Raw genomic sequence first — 17,863 nt, forward strand, 5'->3', positions numbered from 1 at the left:
ACGATGAGTGTCGTAAGTCTGCTATCCTGTTTCCTTATGAACAAAGTATGATCTGCACCACTTTGAGTGTATCCCACTTTCTTCATGGCCCCACAGAGCTTCTTAAACCAAGTTCAAGGGGACTGCTTAAGACCATATAATGCTTTCCTTAGCCTACACACTTTCCCATCAAAACCATAACCTGGTGGAGGATTCATGAATACCTCTTCATGTAGATTGCCATTTAGGAAAGCGTTCTTCACATCCAATTGATATAGCTCCCATGAGAAGTTTGCAGCTAATGACAATAGAACCCGGATTGTGTTGAGCTTTGCAACTGGAGCAAAAGTCTCTTTGTAGTCAATCCCTTCCTTTTGAGTAAACCCCTTCGGCATTAGTCTGGCCTTGTATCTTTCAATGGACCCGTCCTCCCTATGCTTCACAGTGAACACCCACTTGCATCCCACAGTGCTCTTCCCTTCTGGTAGATCCACTAATTCCCAAGTCCTAGTTTTCATTAAGGCTTTCATTTCTTCATTCATAGCCTCTCTCCATCTTGGGTCAGACACTGCCTCTGAGTACCTAGTAGGGACATGCACGAAAGAGAGAGCAGACACAAAGGAATAATAATGAGGAGATAAGCGTGAATAGGAAAGATATTCGGCAATGGGGTGTCGGATAGTACAAGAACGGGTAGGCTTACGAAGAGCAATAGGGAGATCCAAATCAGAAGTATGAGTGATAAGATTACCTAGAGTTGTTGAGACAGATTGATCCGAGTCCAATTGGTTGCTTCCATGAGTTGGAGGGTCTTTTTTTCATCTGTTGTAGGTGATTCTCATATCTTTTTGTTGCCTATTAGTGTCCTCAGTTACATCTGCAGCATCAAGAGTGGTAACAAGTTCAATGGGAGCCTCACTAGATTCACTTGGGGTGCTACAACTAGGAGGATCAGGAGGAGAAGATGGAAGGCCCGAGGCTGAAAGAGGCACAAAAAAAGAGGAAGAAGAAGAATCATCTTCCATCACACTAGTCTCCCCCTGAAGAAGATTTTGGGAAGAATGAAAATAGGATTGAGACTCAAAAAATACCACATCCTTTGTGACATATTTCTTATTGGTAATTGGATCATAACACTTGTAACCCTTCTGTGTAGGAGAGTACCCTAGAAAGATTCCTTTCGTAGCCCTAGGATCCAACTTGGTCTTCTTTGGATCTTTTACATGAATAAAACATACACAGCCAAAGACTCTAGGTGGAAGAGGAAAGTCTAGAAGATTAGGGCAAAGGACAAAGAAAGGAGTTTTCATACCCAACACCTTAGAGGGCATCCGATTTATCAGATATGATGCGGTAAGGACTGCTTGAGACCAATAGTGCTTGGGAACCTTGTGCTGAAATAGCAAAGCTCGAGCTATCTCCAATAAGTGTCTATTTTTGCGCTCAGCAACCCCATTCTGTTGAGGAGTCTAACACAAGATGACTGGTGTAGCATTTCTGCATCCTCCATGAACAGGTTCAAGGAACTTTCAAAATATTCAGCAGCATTGTCTGAACAGAATTGCTTAATCTTCTTGTTGAATTGAGTTTCAATCATTTTACAAAATGCCATGGTTATGTGGTGTAGCCTGAATGTTCAACAGGATATATTTGAGTGTCAACTTGCATCTCTTTCCTCCTAACCTCTTCATTCCTTACTAGATAGTAGACATGGTGTAAATCTGGCATTTCATCCCTTCCCAAAATTTGAGACCTTATGCTCTCATACATTGGGTCTAAGCCAACCAAGAACTTAAAGGCTCTACCTTCTTCAATTTGTTTATCATGTGTCTCCTTGTCTCTTATATTCTCCCAACCAAGAATAAGATGATGATCAAGTTCTTCCCATAGTTCTTCTAGGGTTGCAAAATAAGTTGCAACTATCATATCTCCTTGTCTCAATGCAGCAATGTCTTGGTTTAGCATGTAGATTCTTGCATTGTTCTTTCTTTGTCCATAAGTTTTAGACACTTTCTCCCAAATCTTAGCAGCAGTGGAAAATTGTTGAACAGTTCTGGCCACTCTTGGAGTCATCGAAGCAAGCAGCCAGGACATAACAGTAGCATTTTCCTTACGCCATATTGCATACTCCACACCACCCTCTTTAGGTTCCTGCTTCTGTCCATCTAAATAACCCGTAAGTTCCCGGGAAGTAATGAAGAGCATGGCTGAAACAGACCATTCTCTGAAGTTATATTCGTCCAACAATACACTGGTGATCTGCAAGCTGTGCAGATTTGGGTTTTCCATATTAGAAGACTTCCCACCAGTTCTATTATCCTTAGAAGACACTTCTCCTGATATTGAAGATATTTCCTTCCTCTTACAGTGATCACAATTGAAATCTCAGTACAAAGAACACGATTTCAGACTTACCGAAGTTGTTACAAGTCTGAGAACCCCCCATAACAGGTCTGAAGCACCTCTATCACAGTTTTGAAACCAAGAACAATCCACCCCTGTATTGTATTGAACACTTCTGGGCTGGGCTTTGATTTCTGTTGTCGTAGTTGTAGTCGAGGGCAATACCTCTTTGGCACCTCTAGTGGTCGAACCTAGATTGTGACCACCCTTACGATCTGTACTAGGACTGTCTAACTCAGTCCTTCCACCTAGATCTGTTCCACACAAATCTCTGTTAGCAGCCGAATGGCTACTACCTGCTGCAGGATTTCTAGTAGGGCATCAGCTTCTGGAACAAACTCCCTTTGGGCCCTACAACCAAGAGAAACCCTAGATACAAACCTTGTTGTGTTATACGGTCAGCCCTAGGGTTTCTTCACAGTGGCTGAGATAGGAGAGAGAAAAAAAAGGAAGGAATAGAGAAGTGGAGAAAAGAGGCGGCTGTAACCAGTCAGACCGATTAGTGCTCTGATACCATGTTTGCTGGAGAACAGCAGCCGAAGAAGAAAAAGAAGAAAAAAGGAGATCTGAGAATGGCAGCTTAGTCACTTCAGCCGACCCTAGAATCTTACATAAGTATTCACAATGTAATGTTACAATAAAGGACTAGAATGCCCTTGATTAGTGATGGGACACCTAGACATAAAAGGAATAATAACAAGTTTAGGCCCAATAACTAAGGCCCATAATAAGCTCAAGAACTTAAAACATAAATAAGACTAACATAAACACTAAACCAATTGAACCAACATAACAAAAAAAGATACAATAAGAAGATAAAATATTACAAAAAGAAGAGTCCAACCAAGTAGGTAGGCCTATCAATGATACAAAAAGAAGAGTCCAACCAAGTAGGTATTTACGTGATCGGACTCGGACTTTGCAATTTGCATTCAATTAGTAATAAAAACAAAAAATATAAAAAAAATATGAATTTTATGGAAAATTTTAGATACATTATTACTATCCTTATCATCATCTATAACCGCCACATGCAAAGCATGTGCATACTTACTAGTATATACAAATATATATATATATATTCGTAACATTAAGTTCAATGACCTTTGTGCCCCTCTTTATGTATGGGGCACTCTACTTAACTTCAGACATAGTAGACAAAAGACCTTTAAGTAAAGCACTATGAAATGACTCAAATACCCCTGGACTATCAACTCTAACACTTCCCCTCAAGCAGGTGAGTATATGTCATATAATCCTAGCTTGTTACATATATAATCCACTTTTCCCTGACTCAATCCTTTTGTAAACAAATCAGCCCATTGACTCCTTGTATTCACATGTACTATATTTATCACTCCACCGAGCACTTTTTCTCGTATAAAGTGATAGTCAACTTCTATGTGTTTTGTTCTCTCGTGGAAGATTGGATTAGATGCGATGTGAATTGTAGCTTGGTTGTCGTAGTACAACTTCATAGGATTGTTGAGTGTATACCCAATCTTCTAAAGAAGGTTCTTTAACCACACTAACTCACAAGCCGTGTGTACCATAGCTCTATATTTAGCTTCAACATTGCTTCTCACTACCATTGTTTGTTTCTTGCTCTTTCATGTTACTAAATTTCCTCCAAGAAAAGTATAGTACCCTATAGTGGACATTCTATCAGACAATGAGCCTGTCCAATCTGCATCTGTATAACCATCTATTTCAAGATTTCCTCTTGATTTGTATAATAATCCGTGACCTGGAGCTCCTTTCAAATATCGTATAATTCTCAGTATTGCATTTCAATGGGAACTCGGGGCTTTTGCATAAACTGGTTGACTACACTCACTGTAGAGGAAATGTTAGGCCAGGTAATAGTCAAATAATTTAACTTACTCACTAACCTCCGAGTTGAAATCAGCCCCCCACAAGATAGTTTCCCACAACGGCCCACAGCACATCCCCACCATGTATTGAGAACATCTCCCGATGATGCGTCATCGTTTCTGGTATTATCATCGGGAGATGTTCCCAATACACAGCAGGGATGTGTTGTGGGATGTTGTGGGAAACTATCTTGTGGGGGGCTGATTTGAACTCCTAACCTCCTGTACCTTCCAAGATCATCAAATTCTTCACCCTCATCAGTGCTTAGCTTGATGTTGGGCTCCATGGGTGTTTCAGCTGGTTTAACACCCAACAATCATGTCTCTTCTATCAAGTCAATCACATACTTTCTCTGACATAAATTGATGCCATGTTTCAACCTTGCAACTTTTATTCCCAGAAAGTATTTCAATTTGCCAAGATCTTTTGTTTGAAAGTGGTCATGCAGAAAAGCCTTCAATTTATCAATCCCCAACTTGTCACTACCTATAATGACAATGTCATCTACATAAACCACCAACAAAACCTTCCTAGCTAAAACATAGAACGATCGACCTAACATTGCTTCATATTGAAATCCGCAACTACCTCACTAAAATCTTCCAAACCAAGCATGCAAAGATTGTTTCAGTTTGTAAATTTTCTTCTTAAGTCTACACACCTTACTATCCTCCCCCTGAGCAACAAACCCTGGTGGTTGCTCCATATACACTTCTTCACTAAGATCACCATGCATGAAGGCATTCTTAATGTCAAGTTGAAACAAGGACTAGTCATAAATAGCTGTTAAGGATATCAATACACGAACTGAGCCAGCAACAGGAGAGAATGTCTCTATATAATCCACTCCATACAACTAAGAGTACCCCTTGGCAATCAACCTAGCCTTTAGGCACTCTATTCTTTTTTTTTTCATGAATGAATGGCATTTTATTAAATGGAGATATAAATAGTACAAGCATGAAGCATCCTAAGAGGAGACATGAGGTATTACCTCCCCTTAAAGGTGGTTCCAAACCCAACTCTTTTCGGATTACGGTTACAAAATAGCCAAAAACAAAGAATCCCTTGAACCCCTTGTTTGCCAAAGTATTTTTCGATCTACTAACCCATTGAAAGCTAACTGGCATGGTTCTTGTAAACCATTTGACTTTTTTGATGATGTCCCCATATCCCCAAACAACAGTTTCTGGGTCTGACATCCATCCCACTATCACCTTAGAGTCTCCTTCAACTATCAATTTAGTCAGTCCAAGTTGGTTGGAAATCCGTAGTCCTTGTACCACAACTAATATCTCAGCCCTTGTAGAGTCTCCATAACCCACTGGACCTGAGAATAAGTACAGAATGTTGCCATCCTTATTCCTCAAGATCCCTCCTATACCCAAAGGTCCTGGATTGCCTTAACTGCTCCCATCAAAGTTCAACTTTACAACTCCTTCCGGAGGGGGTAACAAACTTGCTTGTGTTCTATTTTTCTTGGATGAGGTGGAGGCCACTGCTACCCAACTCCTTCGAAGGTCATCACTAGAGTAATCTGCAAAGAGATCAATAGTTTTTAGCCAAAGGATTGCCCTCGTCAGTATACAATCCTTTGTTTCAGCAATGCTTCTCTCCTCCTGGAAAATTGTAGCATTTCTTTTCTCCCAAATGGTCCATAAGAGGGCTGCCCTAATACATTTCCACATTACTTTCACTCTCTTTATTGGCCAACCAGAAAAAGATTGATCAAAAAGCAGATTTACTTCAGGAGGTAGGATCCACTTGTACCCAAACAGCATAAAAACCCAATTCCAAATATTTACTGTAAAAGAGCAAGAAATCAGTAGGTGATAACAGTCCTCATTCTACACTTTACATAAAACGCACCAATTGGGGGACAAGCATGAATAAGGTCTCTTTTTTTGTACATTGTCCACAGTATTAATTTTACCATAATACACTTCCCAACAAAATACTAGCAATTTTAGGTGGAATTGGCCTTGACCAAACTTCTTTGACTGGGAACAACAAAGGGGAAGGAGTAGAGCATAGGGACTTAAAGAAGGAAGAACAAGAGAAGGAGCCACTCGAGGTCAAAGACCAAATTCTTCTATCTGGTTTAGGGGGGTCCTAACAAACAGAATCAAGTAAAAGTAAGAGCTCAGAGGCAGAAATCGATTCCTCATCCCTTAACCCTCTGCGGAACCCAAAATCCTAGTTAAGAGACAATGGGAAAATGGGGGGAGAAAGAAACCTTGAAACAAGCTCCTTTTTATAGAGGGAAACTGGTAAGTATTTGGCTATATAGCAAGGTGCCAATCAGCTGGTTGGTAAGGTCTCTTGTTGGTCATAGCGGAGATTTTGGATTGAATCCCACCTACAACTAGGTTGGGGGGGATTATGGGTTGGGTTGGGGGATGGGCTACCACCCATTGTGTAGCCCTTCAAAAGATATAAAAAAATGTATTTTATATTTACACCAACTTACAACCTACAACATGCTTACCATGAGGAAGAGTGGTGAGCTCCTACGTGTGATTATGAGCAAGTGTAGAGAGTTCTTCTTCCATTGTGTAGTGCCGCTCTGGGAAGGTAATAGCTTCCTAGACATTCTTAGGAATAGACATGTTTTAAAGTATTGATACACCCGATATGCATGAACAGCCGTATTAGGTGTTTTGCTACTTTATGACTGTTAGTTTCAAAGTTGCATCAGGGTGTTGGTTTTAACCATGCCTACCCCCTGAAAATTCAAAGTCCAAAACACCCCTTATTTGGTGTTTCAGACAGCTCCCGATACGCCTTGTATTGTATTGAAATTTTGAACCTTAGGAATAGAACCAATAGACAAAGGGAAACAAATTGACGATGAGAAGTAGAAAGATGAGAAACAGAAACATAGTTAGACTGTTGATGGAGAGGACATCACAGGGTTAGGAACGATTATTGGATCTATTGACAGAGAAGAAACTGGAGGAGGAGATGGTATCTGTCGATGTGTATACACTTGCCAGATTAGTGGTCGCTTAGTAGGAACCTGCAATAGAGGTGAAGACTTGGGAACAACAGGAATAAGAGGAATGGGGTCATCAATAGGAACTTGAAGTGGGAGCACAGGAGATGAAGAAGAAACACCATTACTTGTAAAGAACGAAACTAATTCAAAGAAGGTGGCATCAGAACGTACAAAGGAACGCTGAAAAGTAGGATTTTAACACTTGTATCCCTTTTGTGTCCGAGAGTAGCCAAGAAAGATACATTTTGTGGAGCGTGCATATAACTTGTCCATTTTTTGAAGAGTAAATAAAAAGAATTTATTAAAAAAGTAGGTACAAGTTGTTCAGGTGTCTAGATAACACCCCACAAATCAAAGCAAACATACATCAAAATTCAGTTCATACTAAATTAATTTACATTACAAATTTGAACCTCTAATAAATCCCAGAAATTCTTAGCAAAGTCTGAAGGACTGATTTGCTCAATTCTTGAAAGGAGATGACCTAGCTTGTGATGAGTTTGCCAATCGATGCTACCAACTCTTCATTCTTAAATGCTCCATTCCTTTCCTTCAGAGAGACTCCTGATCCTTTCCCTCCACAAAGACCAGCAGACCAATACCAAGAATCTCCCAGCCCACTCCCCAATCTTCTTGAACACACCTGGATCCCACAGAAAAACTACCTCCCGCCAACCCATCCTCTTTCAGCTCCACCCACTCACCCCCATCCTTCCCCCAAATCTTATTCAGCACACTTATGTTGAAAAACTCCAGCTTCGGTTCCTGCAAGAGGACTACATCAGGCATTCAGGCTTCTGCTTCCTAATTTAGTTGTATACTAGAACTCTCCTATTCTTCTCCCTTAACCCACAGACATTCCAACTTGGCAGCTTCATCCTTCCCCATCCCCTCCTCTATTTGGGTCTCCTTCGTTTAGTCCTCATTCTTCGACTACAACCTGATCCTCCTCTACCCTTTCTTCGCTCCAGCTTTTTCACTTTCTTACCTTCTCTTTTTTGGCCTTCTCTTCTATCCTCCTTTCAAACTGTTTGAAGGCTCTTTTGGTAAAACCCTCTCCTCCCCAAAATAATAGCCCGAGAGATTTTCCTATCGTGACCTCTCTGTTGACTATCTTGTTCAACTCCAAGTTCTTTTCTGTAGCAAACTTTCCACTTTCTCTCCTTATCCCCCCTTCCGACTCAGCCTCTTTATTCCCAACTCTCTCCGCAGCCTTTGAACTCCCTTCTCATCCTGATAACTCCTGCCCCTCCCCCCCCCCCTCCCCCTATCCCTTTGCCTAAACCCAATAGCCTCTTTCTATTATACCTTTTTTTCTCTAAATTCCTTTGCCTCCCTCTTTCTTTTTCTCTTTCCTTCACTTACCCTACTTTCATCGACCCCAAATTCCTCCTTGTCGCCTTCTTCACCAGTTCTTCTCACCTCACTGGGGATAGAGGAAGTGGGGGCAGTGATGCTTACCTCTTCCAATCTGTCTACTACTGTATTGATCAAACGACTGAGACACTACCTCTGATTGTTGTACTTGTTCTACTCTTCTGAGAGTCGTTGCAACTGTGACTTCTAAGGGAAGAGACTGTTTGTCATGCTAGTGTTCGAACAGTTGTGTTGACATAAATCCTTGTTCTAGTCTCCTTTCACCCTATTCTGCTGGATTGTCGCGTCACCCTTTCTCTCTACCTTGAATTGAAGTTTCCTTGTTCCGGTCGGCTTCCACCCTACAACTCTTCTTCTTCTTCCTCCTTTTACCACAGTCGTTTCTTTTCTATCCTTCCCATATTTTGGTATCATCCAAAACCACTCCTCCCTCCCTTTTTGAGCCCCTGTTTTTTCAGTCACTTTTTTCTTGTTTTATATCATCCAAATCCTTGTTCAGGCCTGTCAATGAATACAGATCCATGGCCAATGGTGTTGCAGAAGTATTATGGCTAAAATCCTTGCTCAATGAGCTGGGAATTTATTATGAAATGCCTCTGATGTTGTATTGCGATAATCAAGCTGCAATTAATATTGCCCACAACCCAATACAGCATGACAGGACTAAGCATATTGAGGTGGATAGACATTTTATCCGAGAGCGAGTTACATCTCAAGAAGTGTGCCTTCCTTGCATTGCCTCAGACATGCAGTTATCTGATCTCTTCACCAAAGCAATCACAAAAATCAAGTTGGAGGCAGATTTACGCAAGTTGGGCATGACAAATATCTACTCCCAACTTGAGGGGGAGTGTAGAGATAGATAGTAGTTTCTAGTGTCTGAATGTGTGTGTGGTTCCATCCCCACACTTATTTATTTTATTTTCTCTTTAGTTGGGCTGGCTGGCCTTTTGTTTATCCTAGTTTATGTTTATCTTTATTTGTTTGTGTTCTATTTAAGTAGGGGTATTAGAGTAACTCCTACTCCTACTCTTGTAAGGAGATTAATCTATATAATATCTAAGATCTAATGGGGCGGCATATCAATTAGACCGAACCCCGTCTTTCTTTCTTCTTCTCTTTCTCTTCTTCTCTTCGAAGTCTATCTGTTTTTCTTTCTTCTTTCTTCTTGAATTATATTAGAACACAAGTCCTTTTATTCGAGTCATTTTTTTCCAAAGTTGTTTAAGGGAATTAACTTGTCTAGTTTTCATTGTGCGTCATGTGAGTTATCAAAACATTGTAGAAGCACTTATCTTATAAGTAATAAGAGATCCACTTTTCCTTTTCATATTGTGCACTCTGATGTGTGGGGGGCATACCACTTGCCTTCTATGGGTGGTTATCGATATTTTATCTTGTTCATTGACGATTTTTCTCAGTATACTTCGTTATTTTTATGAGATCTCGTGACGAAGTTCCCAAGCTTGTAAGACAATTTCATGAATTTGTTCTTACCCAGTTTGATACAAGAATTAAGATATTTAAGTCTGATAATGCAAAACAATACTTTGAGAAAAACCTAACCTCTTATCTCACTAACTTTGGGGTCATCCACCAAAGCTCTTGTGTTCGTACTCTAGAACAAAATGGAGTAGCTGAAAGGAAAAACATTCACATAGTTGAAGCTGTAAGAAGCATTTTGTTTGCCTCACATGTTCCTACAAAGTTTTGGGGGGATGTTGTTCTCACTATAACATACCTAATCAATCATATGCCATCCAGAGTTTTGGGCTTAAGTTTCCTTTTAATCTTCTTTATCCAGATAAGGATTTTTTTTTCTCTTTCCCTTCATGTCTTTGGCTGCACTTGTTATGTTAACATTTCTAGTACCTAGAGACATAAATTTGAACCAAAGTCCCATAAGTGCATTTTTCTTTGTTATGCCTCCACACAGAAGGGTTATTGTTGTTTTGGTCCTAGTAGTGGGACTCGTTATGTCTCAATGGATGTCACTTTTGCTAAGTCCACTCCTTTTTATGGTTCATCTCAGGGGGAGCATCGTTCTCAAGGGGAGTATTTGTCATAGTTGTTTGCACTCTCCCTTCTCATTCCTATCGAGTCTTCCTTGAGTTTTTTTTCTGTTGAGTGGTTGAGTCCAGGAGGGAACAATCATCTCCGGATGCCTTCACTATTCATGTTCCTCCTCCATTGCCTCCTCGTCCTCTTTCTACTCACAGGTGGTACCAATGGCAAAAGACTAGAAGTGAGCAGTTTGTTTCCTCTACACCACATGAACCTCCTACACTTTCAGTTGCTAAAGAAACAATAGGTATTAAGGTCACACCCTTGCAATCTCCCTTCCCAGACCTTGATGTCCCTATTGCCATAAGGAAAGGTAAACGCAAGTGTACTGTATATTGCATTTCTAAGCATCTTTCCTATGACCTTCTTTCTCTTTCATATTATTCCTTTCTTTCCTCTGTTGCTTCTAAGCCTATACCTAGGTCTGTATCAGACTCTGTACAAGAATGACACATGGGAAGTTGTTGATTTGCCTAAAGGAAAGGAGCCAGTGGGCTGTAAATGGGTGTATACCATCAAATATTATGTTGATGTCTCTATTGAGAGATACAAAGCTCGATTGGTTGCAAAAGGCTATATGTAGACTTATGGGATTGACTACCTAGAGATTTTTGCCCCTGTTGTGAAGATGACCTCTATGAGGGTCCTGCTATCTTTGGCAATTCATTCAGATTGGCCCCTCTATCAGCTAAACGTGAAAAATGCCTTGTTGAATGGAGAATTGCATGAAGAGGTTTATATGTCTCTCCCACCAAGGATGTATGGCACAAACATGGAGGGTAAGGTGTGTAAACTGAAGAAGTCTCTCTATGGGATCAAACAGTCACCTAAAGATTGGTTTGAAAGGTTTAGGGCTGCTCTTGTTAAATTTGATTATGCACAAGCTCCATCTGACCATACCCTCTCTGTAAAGAGGAGAGGTTCATTGTTGGTATATCTTATAGTCTATGTGGATGACATTGTAGTGACTGACATTGATGTGACAGGGATTGATAACCTTAAACCCTTCCTTCACGCAGAGTTTGAGATCAAAGACTTAGGGGAATTGAGGTATTTCTTAGGTATTGAAGTGGCTCGGTCTAAAGATGGAATCTTTATTTCTCAACGCAAGTATGTGCTAGACTTGCTCACTGAAACAGGTAAAATGGGTGCAAGACCAGTGGCTACACCTATTAATATGAGTCACAAGTTTTCTACCTCTGATGGACAACTTTTGGAGGATAAGGGAGTGTTTCAAATGTTACTAGGGAAACTGCTATTATCTTTATATGACTCACCCTAACATTGCATATGTTGTTTGCTGCATTAGCCAGTTCATGTATGCTCCCAGAGATACACATATGGCAGTAACAGAGAGAATTTAATGTTACTTGAAGAGCACTCTGGGGAAGGGTATCCTTTTTGCTAAACATGGTCATATGAAAGTAGAGGCCTATATAGATGCTGACTAGGCAGGCAACACTGATGATAGGAGATCAACTTCGGGATACTGTAGTATGGTGGCAGGCAATATTGTTTCTTGGAGAAGCAAGCAACAATCTATGGTTGCTAGATCTTCAGATGAGGCAGAGGACAGAGCTATGGCTCATGGAGTTACTGAGTTATTTTGGCTTCGATCCCTGATGGAGGAATTAGGTGTTTATTATGATAGACCACTGATGCTGTATTGTGACAATCAAGCTGCCATTAACATTGCCCATAATTCTATGCAACACGATAGAACTAAACACATTGGAGTTGACAGGCGTTTCATCAAAGAAAGAGTGACTTCTGGAGAAGTTTGTCTACCTTTCATTGCATCTGAAGAACAATTAGCTGACATTCTTACCAAAGGAGTCTCCAAGGCCAAGCTACAACATAATACAGGCAAGCTGGGCATGATTGACATCTATGATCAGCTTGAGGGGGAGTGTAGAGAAGATGGGCCGAATGGCCCATAGCCCACAGTTGTTATTTCTTCTTTATTCTTCTGTTTTGTTTTGTTAATGGGCCTGTTAACATCAGTTTTATTTTGTTTAGTTAGCTGGCCACCCAATTAAGGGCTTACTTGTAATTGCTGAAAGTTAGTGATTAATTTTTAAATGAAAGGATTAGGGAAGGAGGGATCGTACAAACAACTCTTCTCCTCACCCTTCTCACAACTGAACTCTTCTCTCTTCTTCTTCTTTCTGCTACTATCTCCTTTGTTTTTTCCCTTTTTTTTAATCGGTTTTCTTATTCTTTTGGGACTGTTTTTCTTCTTATTTCTATGTGGTTGTCTGATGCTGTGGCTCAAGATATGGCTTTGTTAAGTTCTGATGCTCATTTCGCAGCCCCTGTTGAGCAAGGGCCGTAGTTTTAGTTTTAGCTTGTTTCTTTCTTCTATTTGGTCTTTGAATAGGTGTTTGTTGTGTTGTTCCTTAATGAATCATTTTCTACCAAAAAAAATAAAGACCTGATACGACATGGTGGTGACCTAGGTTGATTGGTTTAAGTAATTTAAGACCCTACTAGCATGTCTTGGGTCCTCTTTAATGAGCTTATCATTGTATTTTTTTCCTCCAAATTCTGCCATACTTTAAAAATACTTCTAAAAATTAAAGGTAATCCTATATCTTCTATGAAGCAATCACTAATTTCTTGGTTTCTAGATAGATGGGCATCCATAATACATCTGCCAATTTCTTATGGGTGCTACTCCCACATGATCCATGTTTGTAACCATCTCTAACATTCATTTGAGTTAATGGCTTGTGGTGATTTTTCATTCAACATGACTTGTTCCAATTTCTTCTTTCATGATTCTTGCTTCTCTTATTGCCTAGGCTTAAATCTATTCAACTAATGGTAATTTCTCATTGCTGATTTTCTCAAATTTCTTTGCACTTAAGATGATGTCACCTTGCTTCTACAAAACTACAATATCACAGGCGCTTATCTTTTCTTATTGGATAAGCTTATAACTATTTAGCCAATGGTAATTTCTTATAGCTGGTTTTCTGGTACTCCTTCCAACATGACCTATCTTTGTAACTACTGTTTGCTTGATTAATGATTACTTCACATGCCTGAAGTAGTGTAGTTATTTTCTATTTCTACTACTTAGCTAAATGTGATATTGCATTAGTGATTTTCTGCAATCTCTTTGTAGTTCAAGTGATTTCTCATTCTTCCCATCGAACAAAATGGTGGTAGTTTCTCATTGATTTTTTTTCCAAGTAATATTTCTCTTTTCATTATTTATTTTGATCAGCCATCTCCTTGTCTCTTTAGTCATAACACGCTTTTCTTTGATATCTCTTGACCATGTTTGTAACTAGTTATTTACTTTAATGAAGTTTATTAGTTACACCCAAGGTTCTAAATATCGATACGCCCAATACGCCGGTAGGGGCATATCGGGCAGTATTGGTACTGTTTTTTTTTTATTTTTTCAAATCCGGTTCAGGGGGCCAGTTTAAGGTTCCTCCACCCCCCTGAACCGGTCAAACCCCGATACACCCTCTGTAGGGGCGTATCAGGGTGCTCCCGATACGGCCCGATACATAAAGATTTTTTGAACCTTGGTTACACCCATAGAAAATGAACAATAGAGAAGAATCAAAATTATAAGTTTCTTTTTTTGCAAAATGTTTTGACTAAACTTCATTACTGATTGTTTCAGATGCATCAAGTGATTTCTCATGTATTTCCACAAATATAAACTATTAGCAAACAAGCTTAAACAATAGGCTACCAGTTTTTTTGGTTCCATTAATCTCCTATATTTCATGTGATTCTAACTGCTTCCATATTTCTTGATCCTCTTATTGCCTAAGTTTATATTTGGTCTACTAATGTAGATATCTCAATGCTGATTTTCTCAAATTCTTTTGCACTTTCAGTGGTTTCTCATTGCTCATATTCAATTAGAAATCTCTTTGGTTCTACTCAGTTAATGGTGATTTCTAATTGGTCTCTCTTTATGATTCCTTCGCAATTGAAGTGATTTCCAATCGAGCTGGTTAACTTCTCTAAATGAATAAGCTTACATCAATTCAACTAATGGTAATTTCTCATTGATGACTTATAGTGGTCCATTCTTGATGGTCCAAGGATTGCCAATAGACTCATTAAATCCTTGGCAATCGAAGGTAATTCTAGAAACACTACCAAATGGGCCAATGGCCGAGGTGATAACCCCTGGAAGATCCCTCACCTCCTGTTCGAGATCCAAGAGGTTTCCTCTCAGTTGAATTGGAGCTTCAGATGGATCCCCCATGACTTAAATCAAGCAGCAGTTGGGTTAGCAAAATTAGGTATGGGAAGGGATATTTTGTACAGATCAAATACAATGACTAATTAATTGCTTGGCCCTTGCTTTTTTGTTTCTTCAGGCCCATATGTGCATTCTCGTGTTCTCTCTCTCTCTCTCTCGTGTACGAGCTATATTTTTCCAAAAAAAGTCATAAGTAACTTTCTAGAATTTCAAGACATAATATTTCGGTTTAAAATTATACAAATAATAACATCATATTCCTAATCTTACCATTTGTTTAAAATATTACATTCTAGCTGTTATTTTTCTTCAATTATATTCGTCTCATTGTCTTCTTCATATACACAGATGCTCAACAGTTATTAGCAAAGATTGAAAGGCCGGAGAGGAGACTCCACTCTCCAGCAAGATGGAAATGGAATGGAACAGATCCTGATCGAAGAAATTCAGTATTTGCGTTCCTTTAATATTAGTTGTTTTGTCCTGTATGTAAATAGAAAAGAGAAGTATAGAGCTTACCATGTCGCCAATATGGCGAATAGGAACTGATGTGGATTAGCCAGGCCCAGCCCACTAACGTCTGATAGCGTCAGCCACAATAGGGGGGAAGCCCTGCCTTCGTACGGAGCCAGTCAGACGTACCCGCTAGGGCCTGCCACCTGACCTCATATGGCCCTCATCTGGTGCGTTCATCTTCACCTACTAACAGCCCGTTCGAGTATAAATAAGAGGTGACTCCCCCTTAATGGGGGACCAGAACTTGGGATTCTGACATATCTCCCTCATTTATTTTTCACACCTACCTTCATTCCTTAGCATTTACTCTTGGAGACCCGGTGTATCCGAGGACTATCACTAAGAACCTCGTTTGCACCCCCTCCTACTTTACACCTCGTACTGACTTGAGTGTCGGAACCTCCGCTTTGGGTTTCCACATAAGCCTTCAACACTTCCTGTTTTGTAGTACCTCGAATCTCCAGGAACTTTGCCACCGGAGTGACGACTTACAGCCCTCGGCTTCTACGGTCCTTGGAAGGAATACCTCGCCTTGGCTCACCTCTTCCGAGGCCTCGAAGTCTTTGGCCTATCCTTGGAATTTGGAGAGTGAATTTACCTCGTTGCCCTCGGCTAATCCGTGTGGCAATAATTGGTGTCGTTTGTGGGAAACGTTGCTAAGACGACCCCCTTTTTAGGATAAAGAATATACTTTGACTCCAAGCCCTCTTAAGCTCGAAAGCCATGGTGCGTTGAACCAGGAATAATTAGAACCTGGTCACCTATGAACAGTTTCAGGCTATCCTCGATCATTTGGACCACCTTACTCAACGTATGGAAGAAGTCTGCCCCCGAGCAAGAGGTCCCTCTTGAGGTGACCGCCCCACTAGGGTGCCAGAGGATCAGGGCCGAAACGAGCATGTCGAGCCACCAGCCCTCGGCTAGGGCAACAACTCGCTGGTTGAGCCATCGGAGTCAGGCAACAACCATCCCCCAATTCACCACGAAGGAACATCTATCCTAACCGATGGGAAAATGTGCCCACTCAATCCGAAGGCAATCACCATCCTTTGGAGCAACACCACTATCGCCGGAGGAAGGTCCTTAGGGATGACGACAGGCATCTCAGCCGTCTCGAAGTTTGCTCCCAAGGCGAGAGCCGACGCCACGCCACTCCACCCGTCTTGGAGTACTTGGGAGTCCGAGTTGATGCCCACCAAGTCCATGAAGACAAAAGCAGGGCCCACGCCCCCGCTGACCCAGGGCTTGTTGAGTTGCGAGCCAAGATCGAGGCCCTCAAGGATGAGCTCCGCCAAGTTAAAGAGAGCCAAGCCGATGCCTCAACCAGTTACGGAAACTCCGCTGGCTGCACAGACACATTCACCCTGGAAATCATTTCAAAACCTCTCTCCCCACACTTCAAGGCTCCTACTTTGGAGATGCACGATGACTTCTCAGACCCAGATGACCACTTGGAGAGTTTCCGAGCGCTCATGATACTTTATGGGTATTCTGACACCTTGATGTGACGCACTTTCAAGGCCACCTTAAAGGGGGCAACACGCCGTTGGTTCTCCAACCTCTCCCCGAGGTCAATAAGTTTTTGGGAGCAGTTTTCCAATATGTTTCTCGCCCGCTTCATTGGAAACAGGCGATGCCAGAAGAGTGTCATCTCATTCATGTCCATCAGGGTTTTGGTCCGGGAGGAGTTGAGTGGCGTATATTGGTTGTAGGCTGTGGCTCAGGCCAACGGCTTCTTGTTATCTTTGCTGCCATCAGCGCATCGATCTTTATTCTTCCTTTTCTTTTCGGAGGGCCCGTCGTTACGTTCGGCTTCCTTGTCCTAGTGGTCCCCCTCCTCGGCCCCAATGCACTTTTAGGCCTTTTTCAGGAATTCTAGCTTTATCTTCGATGGGATCTTAGCGACCAAACACTTAAGGGTGGAGTCAGCTCGGAGTCCGTTGATGGGGGTGTGCATTGATACCATGGGGAACTAATGAAGCGAGGAGAAGTTTGTAAAGTGGCCAGAAAAGATGAAGAGAAACCCCAAGAGGGGGAACCCTAAAAAGTACTATCAGTTTCACCACGGTGTGGGCCACAATACCGAGCACTGCCACGAGTTAAAGAACGAGATAGAGTCCCTCATCCATCGTGGACACCTGAAGTAGTATGTTGGAGGCGAAGTCGGTGCTTCGTCCTTCCAACAGCAACAGCAACAACAAGTCGTTGGAGTCATTGACGTCATCGTTAGGGGCTCGGCCTCAGGGGGAGCCTTGTCCTCGGCCCGCAAGGGCTACGCCAGGCAATTGAGCATCCGAGGGCCAGCCCCCAAGAGGCCAAAGCAACACAAGGACCTCTCTTTCACGGACGAGGACCTAAATGGGATGGGATCACGGTCCCCTATGATGATGCATTAGTAATTTTGGTCATAGTGG

The 17,863-nt window shown here is 41.3% G+C and overlaps 1 protein-coding gene across 7 annotated transcripts in view; it reads left to right on the plus strand.

Annotated features, from left to right (window-relative positions):
* Nucleotides 1-17,548, plus strand: part of LOC148861312 (protein FAR1-RELATED SEQUENCE 5-like) — a 102,160-nt gene extending 84,612 nt beyond the window's left edge. For 4 of the 7 annotated variants that reach the window (XR_016113101.1, XR_016113100.1, XR_016113096.1 and 1 more), the window contains one exon: nucleotides 14,560-15,140. The gene's annotated coding sequence lies outside the window, so the exon portion shown is untranslated. Of the gene's footprint in view, nucleotides 1-14,559; nucleotides 15,141-15,281 lie in introns of those variants that run through there. The other 3 variants (XR_016113102.1, XR_016113097.1, XR_016113099.1) reach the window with 1 other exon arrangement.
* Nucleotides 17,549-17,863: the final 315 nt, after the last annotated feature.

This window comes from Nelumbo lutea, chromosome 4 (assembly GCF_056320005.1).
Source record: "Nelumbo lutea isolate HS-2025 chromosome 4, American lotus-T2T, whole genome shotgun sequence".
Classification (NCBI taxonomy): domain Eukaryota; kingdom Viridiplantae; phylum Streptophyta; class Magnoliopsida; order Proteales; family Nelumbonaceae; genus Nelumbo; species Nelumbo lutea.